Source organism: Taudactylus pleione, unplaced genomic scaffold, assembly GCF_031769625.1.
Source record: "Taudactylus pleione unplaced genomic scaffold, aTauple2 ptg000010l, whole genome shotgun sequence".
NCBI lineage: Eukaryota > Metazoa > Chordata > Amphibia > Anura > Myobatrachidae > Taudactylus > Taudactylus pleione.
The window spans coordinates 11,806,259-11,826,689 of NW_028284413.1; positions in this window are offsets into that span (position 1 = coordinate 11,806,259).

The following is a 20,431-nucleotide window of genomic DNA, read 5'->3' on the forward strand; positions in this document are numbered from 1 at the left end:
GGAAGTTGCGGTAGTTGTCCGGATTGTTCTCCCGAATCTACATCAGCAGGGACATGTGAGAGCGAGTATCCCCTCTGCAGCAGCCACTCCTTGGTCCAGAATGCTCTCCTCCTATGCTGGGCCCTCTCCTTCACCACCTTAGCCCCAGCATAGGCGAGCAGAACTCTATACCGATAGGGATCCATCACCACAGAATGCAGGATAGAATGCAAGAAAAACACATGTTGTTAAGCCAGGCAAAACAAAGCAGAGCACAATAGCAATGTACAGCATTCAGCAAGTATACTCCAAGTCTCACTAGTCACAAAGCAGAAGTGCACAGACCTAAAATTGCTCCTGCTTTATATACCCCCTAGTTAAGCCCACCCATTATTTAAATTTAGTTGAAATCTTGCAGATCATTGTCAGGTGTTTTGTAAACTAACGATATATCGTGCACAATCTCACAATTTTGAAATTATACACGATGCACAATTGATCGTGAGATCGTTGGTCAAATTGGACACTTTTTGACACCAAATCATGTCCAGGACTGCCGGGGAGCTGCTGGGGAGAGTTCAAGGGAAATCGCTCACAATATCACATCGTGAGCACATCGTCTAGTGTGTACACACCTTTAGACAGCAATAGATCATCAGACGCATAATCGATTATTTAACATAGAGAACAATAGAAACCAGATTTACTAAGCATTGAGTTTAAAAATTGCCGCAAATCTGATGGCAAACCCAGCAAAAAGAAATAGATCTGCCTTTTGACAGGCGAGTTACTGTGAAGCACTGCACAGATCACTATGATCTGTGCAGGTTTCATATGTTTAGAACGGGTTATATTTTTTTAAAACATTGGCGTGCTCCCCCTTTCAATAACAAGCACCAGACTGAATCAGACCAAGCTGGTCAACACAGGGTAGAATCCCTAGAAAAGTGGGGACCACCCCAAAAAATGGGGTTTCCCCTAAGGACAAGCATAGTTAAATAATATTGTTCTTTACAGGTGGAATACAGGTTCCAGCAAATCTGCCCAGGCATGATGCCAATTGTTGAATCACAAGTGCCAATGTAAGAGGGGTGCAGTGCGGTACCTGCTGCCGTGCAGGTGTACTTCCGTATCTTATGGTGCATCACACCCTCTTACCTTCAGGCTGTATGTTGCTCAGACGATCCTGGAATTCCAAGCTGGACACGACTACCTAGGAGGAAGGAGGATGTGAGAAGCGTCCTTCCTCATGTCGACCGACATGCCCTACCAGACCGAGGACTACACAAAAGATTCAGGTTTTAAGTGAGAATCATCACTGGCACTTTTGGCCTCAGATTCTGAGTTTCACCTATAGCTGCTCGCGTACCAGGTGAAAACTCAACCTCGCACCGGTGTGCCAGGTCCACTGTACGCCCTGAAGTAAGGAGGATGGCTATTTAGATAATATATTAGCTATATTCCAACATACTGGGATTTGTGGTTACACAGCAAGTGGGTGGTGGCTGTCCCATACCTGGCCTGTGCCTCTGTGGCCAGTCTCCTCTCTACTCTCCTGACTTTCTCTTCCGAATTGTCAGTCAGTTCTCAGTGTGGCCACAAAATCATTTTATTGACATTGTGACTGTGTCAGGCTGATAGCGGGCAGTGTGCATGGGCTGCCAGCTCCTCCAAGTCAGTGCCAGGATTCGGTTATAGGAGGCGGTACTAGCCTGTGATCGGGGGTGTCGCCAGCCCCTGCTCCACCTCTAGCCGCCAGTGCAGTGTCTGATTGACAGCAGCCGCAGGCGTAGCTCATCCCCATATTTGAAGATGGACTATCAGATCCAGCCAGTTAGTTAACAGACACCGTGGACCTCCTCCACTCCATCCCCACCCTCATTGTCCAGAGCTGATGCTTCTGACTGAGAGAGCAGCAGGAGCACAGACAGAACTGCTGCCGAGCCCCCTGTCTCCTAATTTGCAGGTACCCCTGGCGAGTGCCATCCTGGCCAATAGGTAGATATGCCCCTGGAGGCAGCCGGCAGCCAGTATGAATCAGCATGGCTGGGAAGAGGGGGAGAGAGCCAGGGGCTGAGGCAAGCCACTAAGGGGAGCACAGGACAGGCTCAGCGGGGACTGTCCCATGCTCTTGGTGACCCAATCCACCCTTGCTAACCAGTTTGAGGCTGGTTGCCGTTATGGCAGGGAACCCCACAATGTGTGTCGCCCTGCCATAGCATTAGCTGCCTCTGCTGGTTCAGCCAAATGCTGGTTAATTGAATATAGTGGTCTCCACAATATTTTGCCCACTAATTTCCAATACAATCTTTGGCTCAGAGGCCCTAAACTGGTTACTGATTTGGGGAGGAAAACCCCACGCCCTTTTTTATAACATTTGTAACCCTTTATAAAATTATTAATAAACCAAAGCCTGCACTGATCATACAGCCACAGATTCTATCAGAAATGGATATGGATATTTAGATGGGGTTTTATGCTGGGTACACACTAGATGATATGTGGTCCGATCTGGCGGATCGAAGCAACATATCGGGCACATCGTCTAGTGTGTGCCCACTATATTGCTGACAATGCGTGCTCCCGCACGTTATCAGCGACAACCTATATCGGCCCTACATGCAGGGATGTCGTTAGCGAGGGCCATGCTGCCGAATGCAGCATTGTCCCTGACGTCGCTGCTCGTGTATGCACTTGTCGATGTCGGCTCCCCCATCGGGCCCCGTCGCTGAAGATGTCGGGCTGGGTACAGATCGTCTAGTGTTCACCAAGTCTTAGACTGAAAATATATGATGGACATCACCATAGGAGTTTTATTGCAGCTCAAATAGGATGGTTATTGAATAGTTAATTTTATACAGCAATTCGACGGTGATGTCCAGCGGATTGCAATAGACAGCAAAACTGATTTTTAATAAACTTTTTACCCCATTGTATCTCCCCCTTTGGCTAAAACTTAAGAGCATAGTGCAGGGGCATATCTAGAGAAGAGGGGGCCCATGTGCAGACTCCGACACGGGCCCCCTACTCTCCGTCCAGCGACCGGCTGCGCAGCACTTATAGACTCTAGAGTGCCCAGAGTCTGTAGCGCATACACAGGTAACCAGGAAAAGGGCTGCGGCAGCCATTTTCCCTGTACTGCGCATGCACAAACGATGGGAAATGGCCGCTGTGGCCATTTTCCAGCCATTTTTACAGGCGCGCACACCCTGGACCCATTATAAATACGCCCCTGGCATAGTGCCATCATGTATGAAAGAGTTTCAAAAGTGGGTGGCAAAATATTAAAGATGCAGCCAGAAGAATTACATAAAAAAAGGAATATTTGTTTAACAAATACACCAACACAATAGAAATACACAAAGCATCCCAGTGACTGCCACACAGTAAACTGCATTCACTAGAATAAATTTAGACAAGTACCACGTGTCCTCCCCTATATTTTACAAATTATGAAGTGAGCTTGCACCTTGAAATGCAGTTGGTGGTACATAACTGCACTTATATACCACCAAGATACTGTGTATCTGCAATTTTGCTTATTATAAAGGACCATTACATTACAATAACGAAATGGCCACAAGGTGTCAGTGTTTATTAATAAACAAAGAAAATTATTTTGCAAAAGAATTACGGAACATTGGTAATCAAAACAACCTGCAATAACTGGAACATGTCCTCCTAATCAATTAGCAGTTTATTAACTAATCTTTGCAAATGTAGCAAATTCAAGTCACCTAATTTAGGCAAAGACACAAGGCCCTATTTATAAAAGCGCAGAGTGCTTTATTGTTGATCAAAACTGGTGTTTTCAACGTATATAAGGCTCGCCATAACAATGCTATATGCCATACGTTTTCACCGAACTGCATTGGGGATCATCAGGTTTCAAGTCTTAAACAATATATTTATTTATTTAATTATTACAATTCTAATTAAACACCTATCGTTGTTATGGAGGTGAATACTATTAAATATTCACCACAATTATCCTGTACACCAAGTTTTTATTTTCACATAGAAAACAAAAACTTCACCTTAAAATACAAAAAATTGTATTTAAAGCATTGAAACAGAAGTGTTTGGATGTCTAAAAAAAACTCTCCTATTTGAATAAAATCCAATTCTTTTTGCCACTGCAGTCTACTAATATAAGGGCCTTTTTTCATGGACTGATTTTGTATTATTTATACAGCTTTTCTTGTATAAGCTGGCAGCGGGCAGTCAATACTTAACTAAATACACACAAATTTTAAATGATGGCAGGCAGAATCTAAAACTTTCTGTATACTGTGATTTTGTTGGGACCCTGGGGAAGCTCATTGGAAAGGGGGCTCTTGTAAAAATACTAGGTCAGTTTTTATAATGCTATGAAGACAGCAATAAATGCATTTTTTTTATTAAGAAAACAAAATCAAAAGCACAGTAGCCAGTAATTTTACTGCATGCCAAATAAATAGATCAGTTTGTACCCCTTGTACTAATCTGCTCTTTTTTTGCTTTAAAAATACAGTAAGTGCAAATGATTTAACCATCTCCATCCCTTCCCATTAAATATTATGTACTGCAACTGCTAAATAAGATATATGTTCTGAACGAACAGTAAGGGGTATATATACTAAAGTGAGAGTTTTTAGAGAGAGTTTTTAGAAGTGAAGATGTTGCCCATAGCAACCAATCAGATTCTACTTTACATTTAACTAGCACCTTCTAGAAGATAATAGCTAGAATCCGATTGGTTGCTATGGGCAACATCTCCATTTCTAAAACTCTCACCTTAGTAAATTTACCCCTAAGAGTATTATCAGTATCAGTTAATCATGAGTTTTATAATGTTAGTGGTTATTTTTTTCGAGATGATGATAGCTGAATAGCTTTAAAATATAACAATAGATTAGTTGGTCATAACCACACCCACTGAGCGAGAGTGTCCAAACATGTAATGCCAGGAGATTCCAAATCCAGGAAAATATAGCAGGGCCATGGTGAGGGCAATGTGATCGGTGCCAATGCACAAGGTGGAGAGCCCTGGGTATGGCACTGTCACAAGTCCTCAGCCCCTGCATCTGGCTAGCAGGGTTTCTGGAACGGCACCCTGCAGAAAGTATCAGTGCTACAGTGCCGGCTGTCCTTCAGATGCTCCAGCCATGCACCCTGCAGCCTGTACAGTTTATTGGAGAATTCTGAGGATGCTTCGGCTAGTGATGCGGCGCTCTGGTCATGGCGCACACACCCACCAACCCCCTGAGGCACAGTCATATGATGGCATGCTCTTGGAGGGAGGGGGTGGCAGCTTGTAAGGCGCTCTGAAGCCCTATTACAGGGCTGACCTCGGTGCATTGCCCCTGTGTCCCAACCTATATATGACCCTGTATACTATCACTGTCAATATTTTAGCTATTTTAGCCTGTTGTCTGAATGAGAGACCGGCTGGACTGCATTTCTGATTTTTATGTTAATGTTTGTGCTATGTGGTTTTGTTGGTGCTCTGTGTGACATACTATGCCTATGTTCAATTTTTTTGCAGAAGTATGCCATGGTTTTGATTAATGATGCATTGATAGATAGAACCAGTAGGATCTGCATGCTTATCAATACGTAGAGTGGGTTTGCATCCAGATGTGTCCGTGGTCGTCTAGTGTCCATACAACATGTAGCGCGACTAGCTAGTTACGTCTCCTACCACACATCAAGGCATATTGTAACGTATTCAGTTGCAGCATAACATTTTCAGTCACAGCACAGTGTACTGAGACACCGAAGAGTGTAATACTGATTTCCGTCCACCAGATGTTGCTTTTGCTAATCGCCATTGCGTATGCGTGAAATCAGTGCAGTATAAAGCACTGACGGACAGGCAACTCACCTGCTGGACTGTATAGTCTCAACAAAACCGCTGCTCTTGGAAGAAGATGCTGGCACACCACCGGAGCAGCAGTGCACAGGGAGGTTAGACACAGCCTGTAATAGGATGAGATGTTCTCATTATGATATTTGTACTCTTGTTAAATGCTGACATATCCTCTAACAGCTTACTGCACAGTATATTTTTGCTTGCAATAATGTTGCAGGCAGCAGCCTTAATCAAAGCGCGAGCTTCTCATACTGCACAAGGACCTGTGCTGGCGGCTTCTGCAACTAATCAAATTGGCACATATGAGTTTTTGTATAGGTAAGAAACATATCAGGAATTAACTGTATCATGCAGGCCAGTGAAGTGAGTGGTGTGCAGGAGAAGATGGAGACGAAATGTGTAGAGAATAGCATAGAGGTCCAGGAGGATAAGTACGGAGAAGTGATACTTCTACTTTGCTGCAATAAGTAGACCCTTGATCCCTTTTGGGAGGGCAGTATTAGCGGAATGTTGGGGGTGGGAAGCAAGTGTGCCTACTTGGCAGCCAAGCACATTTCACAGTGCCTCTGGAAATTAAATCTATGCCTAGCTTTGCAGATCAACCTGACAATGGGCCTGATCGCAGATTCCCAATTATCGGGAATCTGTGTGTGCACAGGACCCATTCTGCAAGTGTGCAGAATGGGTCCTGCGTAGGGGGGTGCACCGGCCACTTTTCGTGTTTTGTGTTTTGGTTTTGGATCTGGATCTTTCTTCGTGTTTTGGATCTGGATTGGTTTTGCCAAAACCACCCTTCCGTGTTTTGGGTTCTGGGTTTTGTGTTTTGGATCTGTATTTTTTTGAAAAAAAGCATAAAAACAGCTAAAATCACAGAATTTGTAGCTTTTTCTGCTCCTATGCTATTATTAACCTCAATAACCTTAATTTCCACTCATTTCCAGTCTATTCTGAATACCTCACACCTCACAGTAGTGTTTTTATGTCCAAAAGGTTGCACCGAGGTAGCTGGATGACTATGCTAAGCGACACGAGTGGGCGGCACAACCACGTGACCCATCTAGGCGTGAAACTGCAGTGGCAGACAGGATGGCATTGAAAAACTAGGCCCCAAACTGTACATAATGCAAAGAAAAAAAAGAGGTGCAAGATGGAATTGTCCTTGGGCCCTCCCACCCACCCTTATGTTGTATAAACAGGACATGCACACTTTAACAAACCAATCATTTCAGCGCCAGGGTCTGCCACACAACTGTGGCTGAAATGATTGGTTCGTTTGGGCCCCCACAAAACAAGCTGGCAATTAATCTGTCCCTGCACAAACTGGCTCTACGGAGGCAAGATGTCATCCTCATCCTCCTCATCCACCGATTCCTCACCCTCTTCAGTGTGTACATCCTCATCCTCACAGAGTATTAATTCGTCCCTGCTGGAACCACAGGTCCCTCTGTATGTTCTGGAGGCTGGTCTCCCTGGAAGAGTTGATCATTCATTTTATGAACATCATCTTCTCCACATTTTGTGGAAGCAACCTCCTACGCCTTTCGCTAACAAGGTTCCCGGCTGCACTAAACACTCTTTCGGAGTACACACTGGAGGGGGGGCAACTCAGGTAAAATAGAGCCAGTTTGTACAGGGACCTCCAAATTGCTTCTTTTTCCTGCCAGTACAGGTACGGACTGTCTGACATGCCTACTTGGATGCTGTCACCGATGTAATCCTTTAACAGACAGACGCACGCTTGTCGCTGCTGCTTTGAGGATTCAAGTGCGGCTACAGCCCACACAATTCACAAAGACAGAAAAAAGAAGAATATTTTTATTGTTTGTGGAGCACACTTTGAGGGTTACACCACCCTCTAACAGACAGACGCACGCTTGTCGCTGCTGCTTTGAGGATGCAAGTGCGGCTACAGCCCACACAATTCACAAAGACAGAAAAAAGAAGAATATTTTTATTGTTTGTGTAGCACACTTTGAGGGTGTCACCACCCTTTAACAGACAGACGCACGCTTGTCGCTGCTGCTTTGAGGATGCAAGTGCGGCTACATCGCACACAAGTCACAAACACATTAAAAAAATAGTTTTTTATTTTTTGGAGCACTTCGTGAGTTACACCACCCTTTAACAGACAGACGCACGCTTGTCGCTGCTGCTTTGAGGATGCAAGTGCGGCTACAGCCCACACAATTCACAAAGACAGAAAAAAAAGAACAATATTTTAATTGTTTGTGTAGCACACTTTGAGGGTGTCACCACCCTTTAACAGACAGACGCACGCTTGTCGCTACTGCGCACACAATTCACAAACACAGAAAATAAATTTTTTTTTGGTTTGGACTGGAGTGTACTTTGGGGGTTACAGCACCCTTTAACGGTCAAGCCAGCTGGCCCTTTACTTATGACACAGGCGCACGCTTGGCACTACTTTGTTGATGCACATGCGGCTACTGCGCACACAATTCAAAAACACAGAAAATAATTTTTTTTTTGGTTTGGACTGGAGTGTACTTTCGGGGGTTACAGCACCCTTTAACGGTCAAGCCAGCCGGCCCTTTACTTATGACACAGGCGCACGCTTGGCACTACTTTGTTGATGCACGTGCGGCTACTGCGCACACAATTCACAAACACAGAAAATAATTTTTTTTTTGGTTTGGACTGGAGTGTACTTTCGGGGGTTACAGCACCCTTAACGGTCAAGCCAGCCGGCCCTTTACTTATGACACAGGCGCACGCTTGGCACTACTTTGTTGATGCACGTGCGGCTACTGCGCACACAATTCACAAACACAGAAAATAATTTTTTTTTTGGTTTGGACTGGAGTGTACTTTGGGGGTTACAGCACCCTTTAACGGTCAAGCCAGCTGGCCCTTTACTTATGACACAGGCGCACGCTTGGCACTACTTTGTTGATGCACGTGCGGCTACTGCGCACACAATTCACAAACACAGAAAATAATTTTTTTTTTGGTTTGGACTGGAGTTTACTTTCGGGGGTTACAGCACCCTTAACGGTCAAGCCAGCCGGCCCTTTACTTATGACACAGGCGCATGCTTGGCACTACTTTGTTGATGCATGTGCGGCTACTGCGCACACAATTCACAAACACAGAAAATAATTTTTTTTTTGGTTTGGACTGGAGTGTACTTTCGGGGGTTACAGCACCCTTAACGGTCAAGCCAGCCGGCCCTTTACTTATGACACAGGCGCACGCTTGGCACTACTTTGTTGATGCACGTGCGGCTACTGCGCACACAATTCACAAACACAGAAAATAATTTTTTTTTGGTTTGGACTGGAGTGTACTTTCGGGGGTTACAGCACCCTTTAACGGTCAAGCCAGCCGGCCCTTTACTTATGACACAGGCGCACGCTTGGCACTACTTTGTTGATGCACGTGCGGCTACTGCGCACACAATTCACAAACACAGAAAATATATTATTTTTTTAGCACTTGGGGGGAGCACCCCTGATGGACAGAGCACCCCCTGGACAACACTACAGCACCTCTTTAGGACTGGGCCACTGCACAGGACTTTGGAGTGGACACAGCCCCTATGGAGAACTGACTGCACAACACAGTCCAGCCAGCCCCTATGGACTTTGAAGTAGTGGACACAGCCCCTATTAACAACAGCAGCACAGCACAACACAGCCAGCCCCTATGGACTTTGAAGTAGTGGACAACAGCAGCACTACACTACACTACACTACACAGCCCTAACTCCCACCCTCCCTCTTCACTGTCCACAGCCGAGTGAGAAAATGGCGCCGACGTGGGTACCTTATATAGGATCCAAAACCTGCGAGACTCGGAAGGCGGGAAGATGACGTTTTGCCTCGATTTCAGAATCCGAGTCAGGCGGGAAAAGTCGAGCCTGACTCGGATCGGACTCGGATCGGGGGGGCTCGGGGGGGTTCGGATTTCAGAAATCCGAACCCGCTCACCCCTAGTCCTGCGTAGTCGCACGCAGACCATTCTATGCCTCTACCTGATTGTCCGCCCTATTTTCTGCGAGTGGCAAGCCCAGGGACTGCGTTGACCTGGGCTCACAAGCCGGCCAGCCTGAGTAAGCTGAGGCTTACTCAGCTGGCTGGTGACCCGACGCCATCTGCTATCATAACCATCGACCACCAATGGTCGCGATGGTAATCCCAGCCTGCGATCTCCGTCGCAGTGCTGGGATCGTGAATGCAGCAGGGCTTGTCATACACCTCCTGCTGCATTTTCATAATAGCAAGGATGGGGGCAGCTTTGCAATTGTGATCCTTGCTGAATCACCCACAATGTGCAATGTGAAATGTCATTTCAAAGTCCAACCTCGAAATACTATAGAACAATCCACTAAATTTTTCAATGAGGAATAAGAATGAGGAGAAACTGGACCATTTTTATTACATATATCACTTTTATGTGTGTGAATGTTTCTATCAAAATCCAAATGTAAAAGTCCCTTAAAACACCAATCTTTTGTCTGCTGTTCTCCTTTTTTTCTCTCTGCACCTGTTTTTCTTTGTTAATTGTCTTACTCAACTGATGCTGTCTCTCTTGCTGACTGAAATAACCTCTTTCTCTTTTCCCATGAATGGGAGAATTTCTACTCCATCCACCTCTCTTGTCCCCTCTCATCAACTTTCTTCTGAGTTCTCACCCAATCCCTGTGCTCCTTTGTGTTACCTAGCAAGCGTCTTTCTGTGCAGAGAATCACCACTCTCCAACTGGATCATCTGTCACCTTTTCTCATAAGTGTTGTATATTTTGTTGACATTCATCACGTTGACTCTGATGAAATGTCAACAAAACATCTCTGGTGGTCTAGTGGTGACTTACCTGGTACGGCAGGTATGGCAGCTCCTGTAGTGTCTTCCGGGTCTGGCGGTGATGTGCTAATAACCGGCGGATCCTGCAGGACCTCTGTCAGTGAGTATTGCTAATCCTAAACTCTAACGGGATGTAGTTAATAGACCGGCGGATGTGATGCCGCCGGTCTAAATCCCAACTCGTCCTGACCGACAAAGAACTTAAGATAGGCGTAGAAATGACGACGCCTATCTTAATCCCCACCCCCACCATCCCGATCGTCCTCTGACAGGTAAGTATATATAACTATACAAATTAGCAGAAATGCTAAGCAGAAGAATTTCATATCATGGGGCACTCTTTATGTGAAATTTTGTGTCATGTTTAAGATGTAAGATAATATAATAAAATATAACCTTTAATCAGACCATTAAGAATATAGGGGTTTAGATATCCAGACTTATATAATAGAAATTAACCAGTCTGCCCCTGAAAAAAGTTACTAAAAAGGAACACTTATATTAATTAATAAGAGACCATATAATGATCTAGAATGGTGTAGTGGCGAAAAATAAATCTCGAATATACATAAACAATGGTATCTCACCACCTAGGAGCATATAATATAATGGTTTAGGGCCTGATTCGGACCCGCTCGTGAGTGCATAGCGCTCGGAAGCGGGTCGATGGTCGGGCATTGCGCACGCGCGATGTGTGCACTGCTCGTGTGCGAGCCCCGGAGTGAGTGAGAACTTCACTCGCTCTGGGCTCGCAGCAAAACAGGGTGGCTGTCGATGTTGATCGACAGCTCGCCCCGTTTTGTAGGCGGGTCGAGGGGGTGACTGCACAAACGGAGGCATTCCCAAAGGAACGCCTGCCATTTGTGGGCGGCCCTACTGACATCACATGTGATGTCAGTAGTGAACTTCCTGCTCTATTAGAGCAGGAAGTTCACTGGGGCTTGCGGTGGACGAGATCATACCACAAGGGTTTCGTCGCAAGCCCGTTGATTGCGATAATCGCGACCATTGCCAGGCCGCCCGCACAAGCTGTGGGTGGTCGTCCACAGCTATGCGAGCGGCCTGGAGGTGGATTTTTTTTTAAAAAAATCCGCCCTGATTCAGAGCGAGCGCTCGCAAATAGCGAGCGCCTCTGCATCAGGACCTTAGTGTTTCTCCATATGTCAATCTCGTAAACACAGAGAATTCTTGATCATAGAAAAAATATCAGTACTGAATACATCTCAGTGTTCCATACACATGTATTCACAGGTATTCAAAAAATATTTAGTAGTAAAAAATTTTTTTAGATATATTTTTATATGTACTAATTTGCTTACCCATATAATGCATATACCAAGTGTGTCAAAAACTGTCACATATACCAGTAATATTGCAAATGTATCGATAGCATTAATAGGGCAACCACATACCTTAAAAGGATATAATTGCTGTGTTGTATATTGAAAATATATTCCATACAAAAAATCCTTAACTGTAAAGTATATTAGATGTGGTATTCCATAAAAGGAAGATACATAATATTATTGATAACACAAACAATACATAGCCCATGCATGTCGTTTTTTGCAAAAGGTATATTAATAGGATAGCTGAGTAGTACGGCACTATATTGCCTCCATCCCCTCTGCTGTCGGGTGTCTTACCAGAGAGGACACCGGATGAGAGAGGGACTTCGGCAATGCCGATAGAAAAAAAGATAAGTTGTGAGTGAGAAATCCCGTGCAAGGTTTTAGATGGTCTCTGTTGCCGGAGACATTGCAGAGACCATATTCCCCGCAGGAGTGTCACTCCCACAGAAGGAAGATACCTATACCGTGCAGACTGTAAGGAGAGCTTCTAGGAGGTAAGAGGTCATGCCCCACAGCATCTGATCAGGGGCTCATAGGACGCGCGTTTCGCTTAGGTGGCTTGTTCACCTACAACAATAGTTATATGTATGTACTTACATTTTCCTAGGAAGCACCACCAACTACCCCATCCAGTCAGCTTATTACTTATATATCTTAAGATAAGTTGGTTGTAATATATTGCCATATTCTAGTCCTGTGCGTGATCATCTCCAAATGATTTTGGGTAAGTAGAACACTTAACCCGGGGATGGGGGGGAGTTAGGGTTAGGCCCCCCCTCCGGGAGGGTTAGCTTTAGAGTGCGGGGAGGGGGGTAAGGTTTAGGCACCCCTGGGGGGAGGTTAGGGTTAGGCACTAAGGGAGAGGTTAGGGTTAGGCACTAAGGGGGGCGGTCATGGTTAGGCACCCCTAAAGGAGGGTTAGGGTTATGGGGGGGAGAGGGGAGGGTTAAGTTACTTACTTTTCACTGTTGGGATTTTGACCTGCCGGGCTGCCGCTGTCGATATTTGAGCTGCCGGTATTACATACTGATTCCACCCTAACCATAGTTCACATCTGCTTATATCACAACACATACATTACCTAATTTAGTCATTCATGCATACACACTACATTATAACTTTTACAAGTATTCATGTCAGTGTTCATTTTTCAGCTTCACTGGAAATCCAGACAGGTGGGAACACTAGGTGAGAGCTAGTTGCATGCCAAGGGGTATAATTACTAAAGGTCAATTTTATTTGATTTTGATTGATTTGAAATCATTGAAAATCAACCAACATCTAAGTTTTGTTTCTGAGGTTAAATCACACATTTACTTATACCCCTTTTACACCACTACAAAAACTTGTGTTATTGCTGGGTTAATCCAGGTCGCAGCTCAGTGTAAAAGGGTTAACAGTGACCTAGGTTTGAGAAGGACCCAGGTTACAGGTCAGTGTGAATGGGTAACCTGGGTCTTTCTGTGCACAGCTTAGAGAGAGCCGCATTCCCGGCACTTGTACATGATGTCATCTCCAAGCGCCGGCAGACGTGAGCTCTGGCAATATTTCCCTGGTCCTGCCTGCGGTGTAAATGGGGTTCAAGCGCTGTGATATGGCTTGAAACCAGTGTTCAGTGTTCTGGGCAGGACCCGGGATTTAGGTGTAAAAAGGATATAACAGACAATTTTTTATTTGTTTTTTTTACTATTAGTAAATGTATGATTTAACTCCGAAAACACATGTTGACCAATTTTGATCGAGTTTCAATCGATCAAAATTGACCTTTAGTAAATATACCCCCAAACAGGGGCGGAAATACAGGAGACAATGGAAGTTGGTTGCCTCCAGGTGCCACCCCTGAAGGCAGCACACTGACCTCCTTCATTGTTCCAGGTTCTGCTTTATGTGTCCCGAGCAGGGAGTAGGGAGCCCCGGGGGCATATGCCATGATCCTCCCTCTCCCAGGGGACTCTCCCTGGATTCAGGTCTCTTGGGACAGATCTCCACCAAGGAAACCATTCTTCCCTCTCACACACGCAGTACCTGCCACCTCTGCTGTTATTATGGGAGCAGCAAATAGCAAGAATGGAATACCATGATCAGCAACAGGTAGTGGTTGTGTGCTTGGATTTTGGCAATTAATTAGATGAGGAGTGTTTGTCTGTGTGCTGCTGTTGGGGTTTTGGCAGTCAATGCAGGAAGGGAGAAAGTGTGTGTGTGCTACTGGGGTGTTGGCAGTGAATGCAGGGGAAGAGAGTGTTTGTCTGGTGCTGTTGGGGTGTTAGTAGAGAATGCAGGGGGAGAGGGTGTTTGTCTGGGTGCTGCTGAGATGTTGGTAGTGAATGCAGGGGGAGAGAATGTGTATCTTGGAGTGTGTGACTTGGTGTTGGTAGTGAATGTGGTATGGGAGGAGTGTGTGTGAGTGTACCGGGACTGGGGTGTTGGTAGTGAATGTGAGGGGGAGGAGAGTGTGTGTCTGGGTGCTGCTGGGATGTTGGCAGTGAATGAAGCAGGGATGGTGTGTGTCTGGGTTCTTCTGGAGTGTTCAAAGTGAATGCAGGGAAAGGAGAGTGTGTGACTTGGTGCTGCTGGGGTTTTGTTAGTGAATGTGGTTTAGAGGTGGGGCATACAACAACAATATCGCCTCCGGGCTCTTGCCCCCAAAGGATTCTGTAATTACCATTACTGATGGCTTTAAACTGTAATGCCCCTGAAGGATTGGGAACCTGTATTACAGAAGTTTAATGCAATTTTCAGGCTACAAAGTGTGTGGGTCATGTGCAGTATATTAGAGTTGAGTGTAGATTTTCTTTTTTCTGACTCGTGCATCAGTACTCTATTGTGCAGTGTTGTGTCTGTCATTTTATGTCATGGAAATGTGTATCAGATCTCACTACTGTTTAAACTATAACCTTGTAAGTGGTGCGATACATTTCTTCAATAATCTTATTCAGGTATGTGGATTGACCATGACATTGTTTTCTAATTGAACCTTTCTTTTTGGTATACTTTAGAGAATTTATGAGCTGGAAAAATTATAGAGAGAGTGCAAACCTTTTCTTCTTCTCTTGTGATAATGCGGTTTGTTTGTATCTTTAGATGTACACATGAGACTGCATACTAAGATGTCATTACTTGTAAAGGAAGAACATTTTTTCACTTCACTTTAAATTGGGGTGAGCTTACAGCACATGAACAGTTTATGGTGCTCCTCGGAAAATGCAGGCTAAGCACAGTGATGCACCTGAGTCTGAACACAAATTCAACAATTACAGTTCCCTCTCTTTATACTACTACTTACGCAACACTAGGGATATTGCGCAAAAGTGTATGAAAGTGTATTTTTTTTACGTCATATTATTTACTGTATAACTCCACCCTTGCTATATCTCCAATATTGGCCAGTGCTTACGATGAGCGTACTGTATTTCATTTTGAATGACTAGAGGATATATTTTTTTAAAAACATAAGAGTGGAAGCAGTTAATTTATGGGGCCATCCACGTTTGTAGTTATCCACATAGCCACCAAAAAGGACATATTTGTAGATTAAGTCAAAGGGGGTTAATATTCAGTACTTTTACATGAGGTTTTACTGTATGTAGCCTTTTTTTGTATATGACAGTCCCATAACATATTGCGCAATGTGTTGGCAGAGAGGTTATTCACCAGAATGCCATTTGCACATGAGAATATGAGCACTGAGCCTCTATTTTATTTCATCATAGTAAATAGCTCACAAAAGTTTAACCCATTATATTCCTATCTTATATCATCCCTGACTATAGGGATGCATATTAAACAATGAATAAGGAAGAAATACACCACATACAGAGTAAAGCTGCATACACACGTAAAGATTTTCTGTTCAACCATCCAACTAGTTGATTGGTTGGAATGAAATCTGGTAAGGTATGAAAGCAAATGACAATCAGCAATTTGCTCCCAAACGCCGGAAATGGACAAAAACTGTTGTTTGAACAAATTGTTTAGATCAAACATTTAACAAACTTGTCTGAACGTCCATTTTCATCTGTTTTTTGGCATTTAGGAGCAAATTGCTGATCATCAGTTACTCCCATACGTTACTAGATTTTCATTCCAACCAATCAACTAGTCTCTGAACAAGCCGTGGGGTTGATAAATTGTTAGATGTATAGAAGCATAATGCATTTCATTTATCTTTAGTTACACATGACTGAGAGTTGCCCTTTGGATATTCAGCAAACTATAGTCGGGTATGGTGTTGTGAAATAAAACAAGAGAGGAGAAAAAGGAGTAGCAATGTATCCTATGATAGAACGTGGGGCATCAACTGATAAATCAGCTGGTTCAAATTTAATTAAAGAAGTTAATGACCCACATAAGTAGCAGATCAAAGTTATTCATTGATGGATTCAAATGTGAGATAAGTCAACAAAATAAGATTATTAAACAGGCACACGTTTATTAATGGCAATATAATTAAGACTTATGACATGTACTCAATATATTCCTTAGGGCATAGATAGCTAGAAAAATCAGTCTGAATGAGAAAAGTTTATTGGAGCAATATTGGATAACAACAATGGAAAGCAAAGTAAGACAGAAATTTCAGCTACGTGATCCTGCTGTAATCGTTTTTAGGAAGGATGTCAGTTTCATTGTCTGCTCTCCGGTGTATATCAACGAATATACAGTGGACAAATTAGTGCAACAACTGAGACAGTTATGACTGTAAAAAATGTTTGATATAAAAAGTGGGTGTTGCTTTTTCTAGATTAAAAACGGTGCCTGAAACAAGTAATTACAGGCCTGTGGTACTTTTGTAATTATTTTTCAGACAAGTTTGTTCTTAATGAAATAAAATTGTGAAGAAAATATATGACATGACTATGCTTCTAAGATGTAAGATATCAAGAGGTAAAATTACTAAATAGCACTTTTCAAAACTACCACATCTTTGGTGATTTTGGCCCCTGGATTTAAAGGGGCAATAATATTAGATACAAAACAATCCTGGGATTTCAGTATTGTAGATTTTTGATTTGTTTTATTTCTTATTTATGCATGAAGTACATGCCAAGAAGCTTTTTCTTACATGCCATCTTCCAACCGACATTTTCCTCACATGCCTATTGCTGCTCACCAATGTTAACAACACATGGCTCACCCAGGGTCAGTACTCCCCCTCACCTGTATCACTTCTCCCCTGCCCACTACATGGAGCATGTCAGTATAAAGCTGGTGAGCAGAGGTTTATCTGAGGGAAAAGGTGATGGGCCTGAGGAGCAAGTGGAGGAAACGCTGGTGGGAAGGCTGAGCACGTGAAGAAAAAGCTGGTGGTCCATGGAGAATGTGAGGGAAAAGCTGGTTGGCAGGTGGGTACATGAGAAAATACCTGGTAAGCACAGAGCATTTAAAGATGAAACTGGTGGACGGAGGACATGTGCGGATACTTGTACCAAGGGCCTGGACTGGTATACTACTACTTGCCTGCTGCATGACAAGTGCAACAATTTACACCAGGAGCCGGCACCCATACCCTGATCTTGCAATACATGGTGGAGAATGAAAGCATGAACTTAAATTGCAGCCATAAAAATCTATGTGTGTTGTGAAATTCCTAGTGGTGTCATCTTCAGATGCTTATGGGAGTCAGATTCTCCTTCCCACCTACACCACGAGATAACATGGAAGACATAGTTAAGTCCTTGCTACAGGCTACAAAGGCTCAGCAAGAAGCCACCATGGTACATTAATTGGCCATTGAGGAGGCAGGAAGGAAATAGCCTGTGAATGTTGAGGAGATCCAGAAGTAACAGCAAATGGTTGTTGAGGAAAATCAGAGGCAATTGATAATTGATGTACTCTGCAGGCAACTGCACCATGACCACAAAGGCTTAAAAGAGATGGTACAGCATCTAGCAGCACTGTCTGGAAATGCTCCCTGAACGTCAAAACCAGCTCCATATGGGCTAGTCATTTTCTGTAAAAATGATGAACAGTGACGATGTTGAAGCCTATTTAACAACTTTTGAAAGAACAGTGGAGAGAGAAAGGTGGTCTAAAAATCAATGGGCAAACCTGTTGGCATTGTTCTTGTCAGGAGAACCGCAAAGAGTGTACTTTGATGCTGTGGACTATGACAAACTAAAAATTTTAATTTTAACTTGCTTGGGTTTCACAATGTCTATTTGAGCATAACAAGTTCATTGCAGGGATTCCAAATTGATAAACCTTCCCATTCTCAAATGCATGGCCTTATCCATCTCATCCACAGATCATTCAAAGGGTCATTATGGACTGATATCTACTGTCACTGTCTGCAGTTCTGCGCAAATGGGTGAGCCACGGGGACCCTAAAACAGCAGTCCAGCTTGTGGAAATGGTGGAGAGGTAGGTGGCAGCCGAGGAACTGTTGAGTGTACCTCAATGACCCCTAGTCCTGCAACAGCGAACTCCAGTGACTTCTGGTGAGACTTTTCAAGGGAAAAGGGTGCAAGGGAATGAACTTAAAAATCAAGAGACTGTAGGTTTGGAACCTGGAGACTGTACAGCGGTGCCAAGAAGATTCCTCGCCTTATAATGACTTGACAAAAATGTGATCAGATGTTTAAGATGTGGTGGCCCATGTCATTTTGTTGCTAATTGTCCAATTATCTCTAAACCAATGAAATGTGATACTGCTTATGTAAATCGCAGAGTATCTTTCTTTGCTAAGCTAGCCTGCACTGCAGACCGACAGGCTGATCGAGATAAACAAATGTGTCTAACCACTATAGAACGCAAACAGGTAGAGGCTCTGTTAGAATCTGGTAGCCTGGTTACTCTTGCAATAGCCGAGTTGGTGGATCCTTCAAAATGTCAGGGAAAAACTGTTGGTATAGCCTGTATACATGGGGATTCTCGGCATTACAATACTGCTGAAGCGAATATAGAAACACAGTGTGGTCCCACTGTAGTCACTGCGGGATTAGTTCCTGATTTGATGAATGATGCTATATTCGGGAGAGGTTTTTCCCACTTCTGGAAGCTGTTGGCAACCCGATTTGTTACAGAGCTAAATAATGTATGAGTATGGCGCAGAATGGTATCCCTTCTCCTGAAGTAGAAAATGTTGATAAACCAGATGACGGTATGCCTGATCCTGAAGGGAGAAAAAATATCTTTACCTAAGAACAGCAAAAAGACCCTACTCTGTTATAGGCTAGAGAGATGGAAAAGTGGATGAGGTTAATTATAAAGTGTACTGGCTTGGGAAAAGAAAGCCAGAACAGATCTTCATGTAGATATTAAAAGCCTTGGAAGGATTGAGTAGATTTGTCTGCCACTCGGGTCCCTCTGGTAACCTCAGTACCTTTCAAAGTAACAATAACCAAAACGCTCTCAGCCAGTCAAAAACATGAACCATAAGAATTTCTGGTAAGAAATAGAGATTTGTTTTCTGATGTATCTGAATAAACAACAGTTATTAAACATGACATAATCACTGAACCCAGGGTTAAGGATAACCTAATACCCTATAGAATATCAGAAGTCCAAGAAAGGACTTGGGATTGAACCCCAACACATGAACCTGGGGCAGTGGTGGATCCAGGGGATCACCCTCATCAGCCGCCCTAACACACAGCTGAATTGTACTATTGATGCCGCAGCTCCATGCAGAGGAGTGAGCTGCGAGTACTTCCAGTCAGCCTGAGGCACACGGGGCATCCCCTACCGTCAGGAATCTCCTATACCCCTTTTCCACCAAAATTCCGGGTCTGACCCGGAGGTGGAACAGGGTTCCTATTCGGATCAGACCCGGAATTTAGCTGGCACCGACTCGGGATATTCCCGAGTTGGCGCCGCTCACACCGCAGTCGGGTCTGCATAGACCCGACTTTTCCGTCGTGAAAGTGGACGCTTGGAGATGACGTAATCTCCAAGCACCACTGAGGCTGGACCAATCGTCCGGCTTGCGGCGCACTGCAGGTCATCAAGACCCGGAGTGCGCCATACACACAGTAAAGTTTCACGGGTTACTCCCATGATAAACACTGCTATTTACCTGGGTTGGATTGCCGGGTCACTCGACCCGGCGATCCAACCCTCATCCCTTTAACACCAAGAAGCTGCCCGGGTTAATCCTGCAATAACCCGGGTTTTAGCTCCGGTGTAAAATGGGTATTAGTGACATCATCATATTCACTTTTACTGATAACTGACCTTCTTTTGCTGCCGTAGAGATAGTGCGGCTAGCGCCATTTCTCCACCGACATGGAAGATGGTGTTCTCAAAGTCCCCGATGCTCAGGCAGATTTTGCGGGTGAGGCAGGCAGCAGAGATAGTCTTCATCCCAATCAGGTAATAATACTACATGCGGCTTGTGTTAGGAGTAGGTATATGCAGGCTCGGATTAGTTCAGATTTTCATGCCAAATTAGATTTTTTTTTTCCCGCCAAAAAAAATCAGGTCTC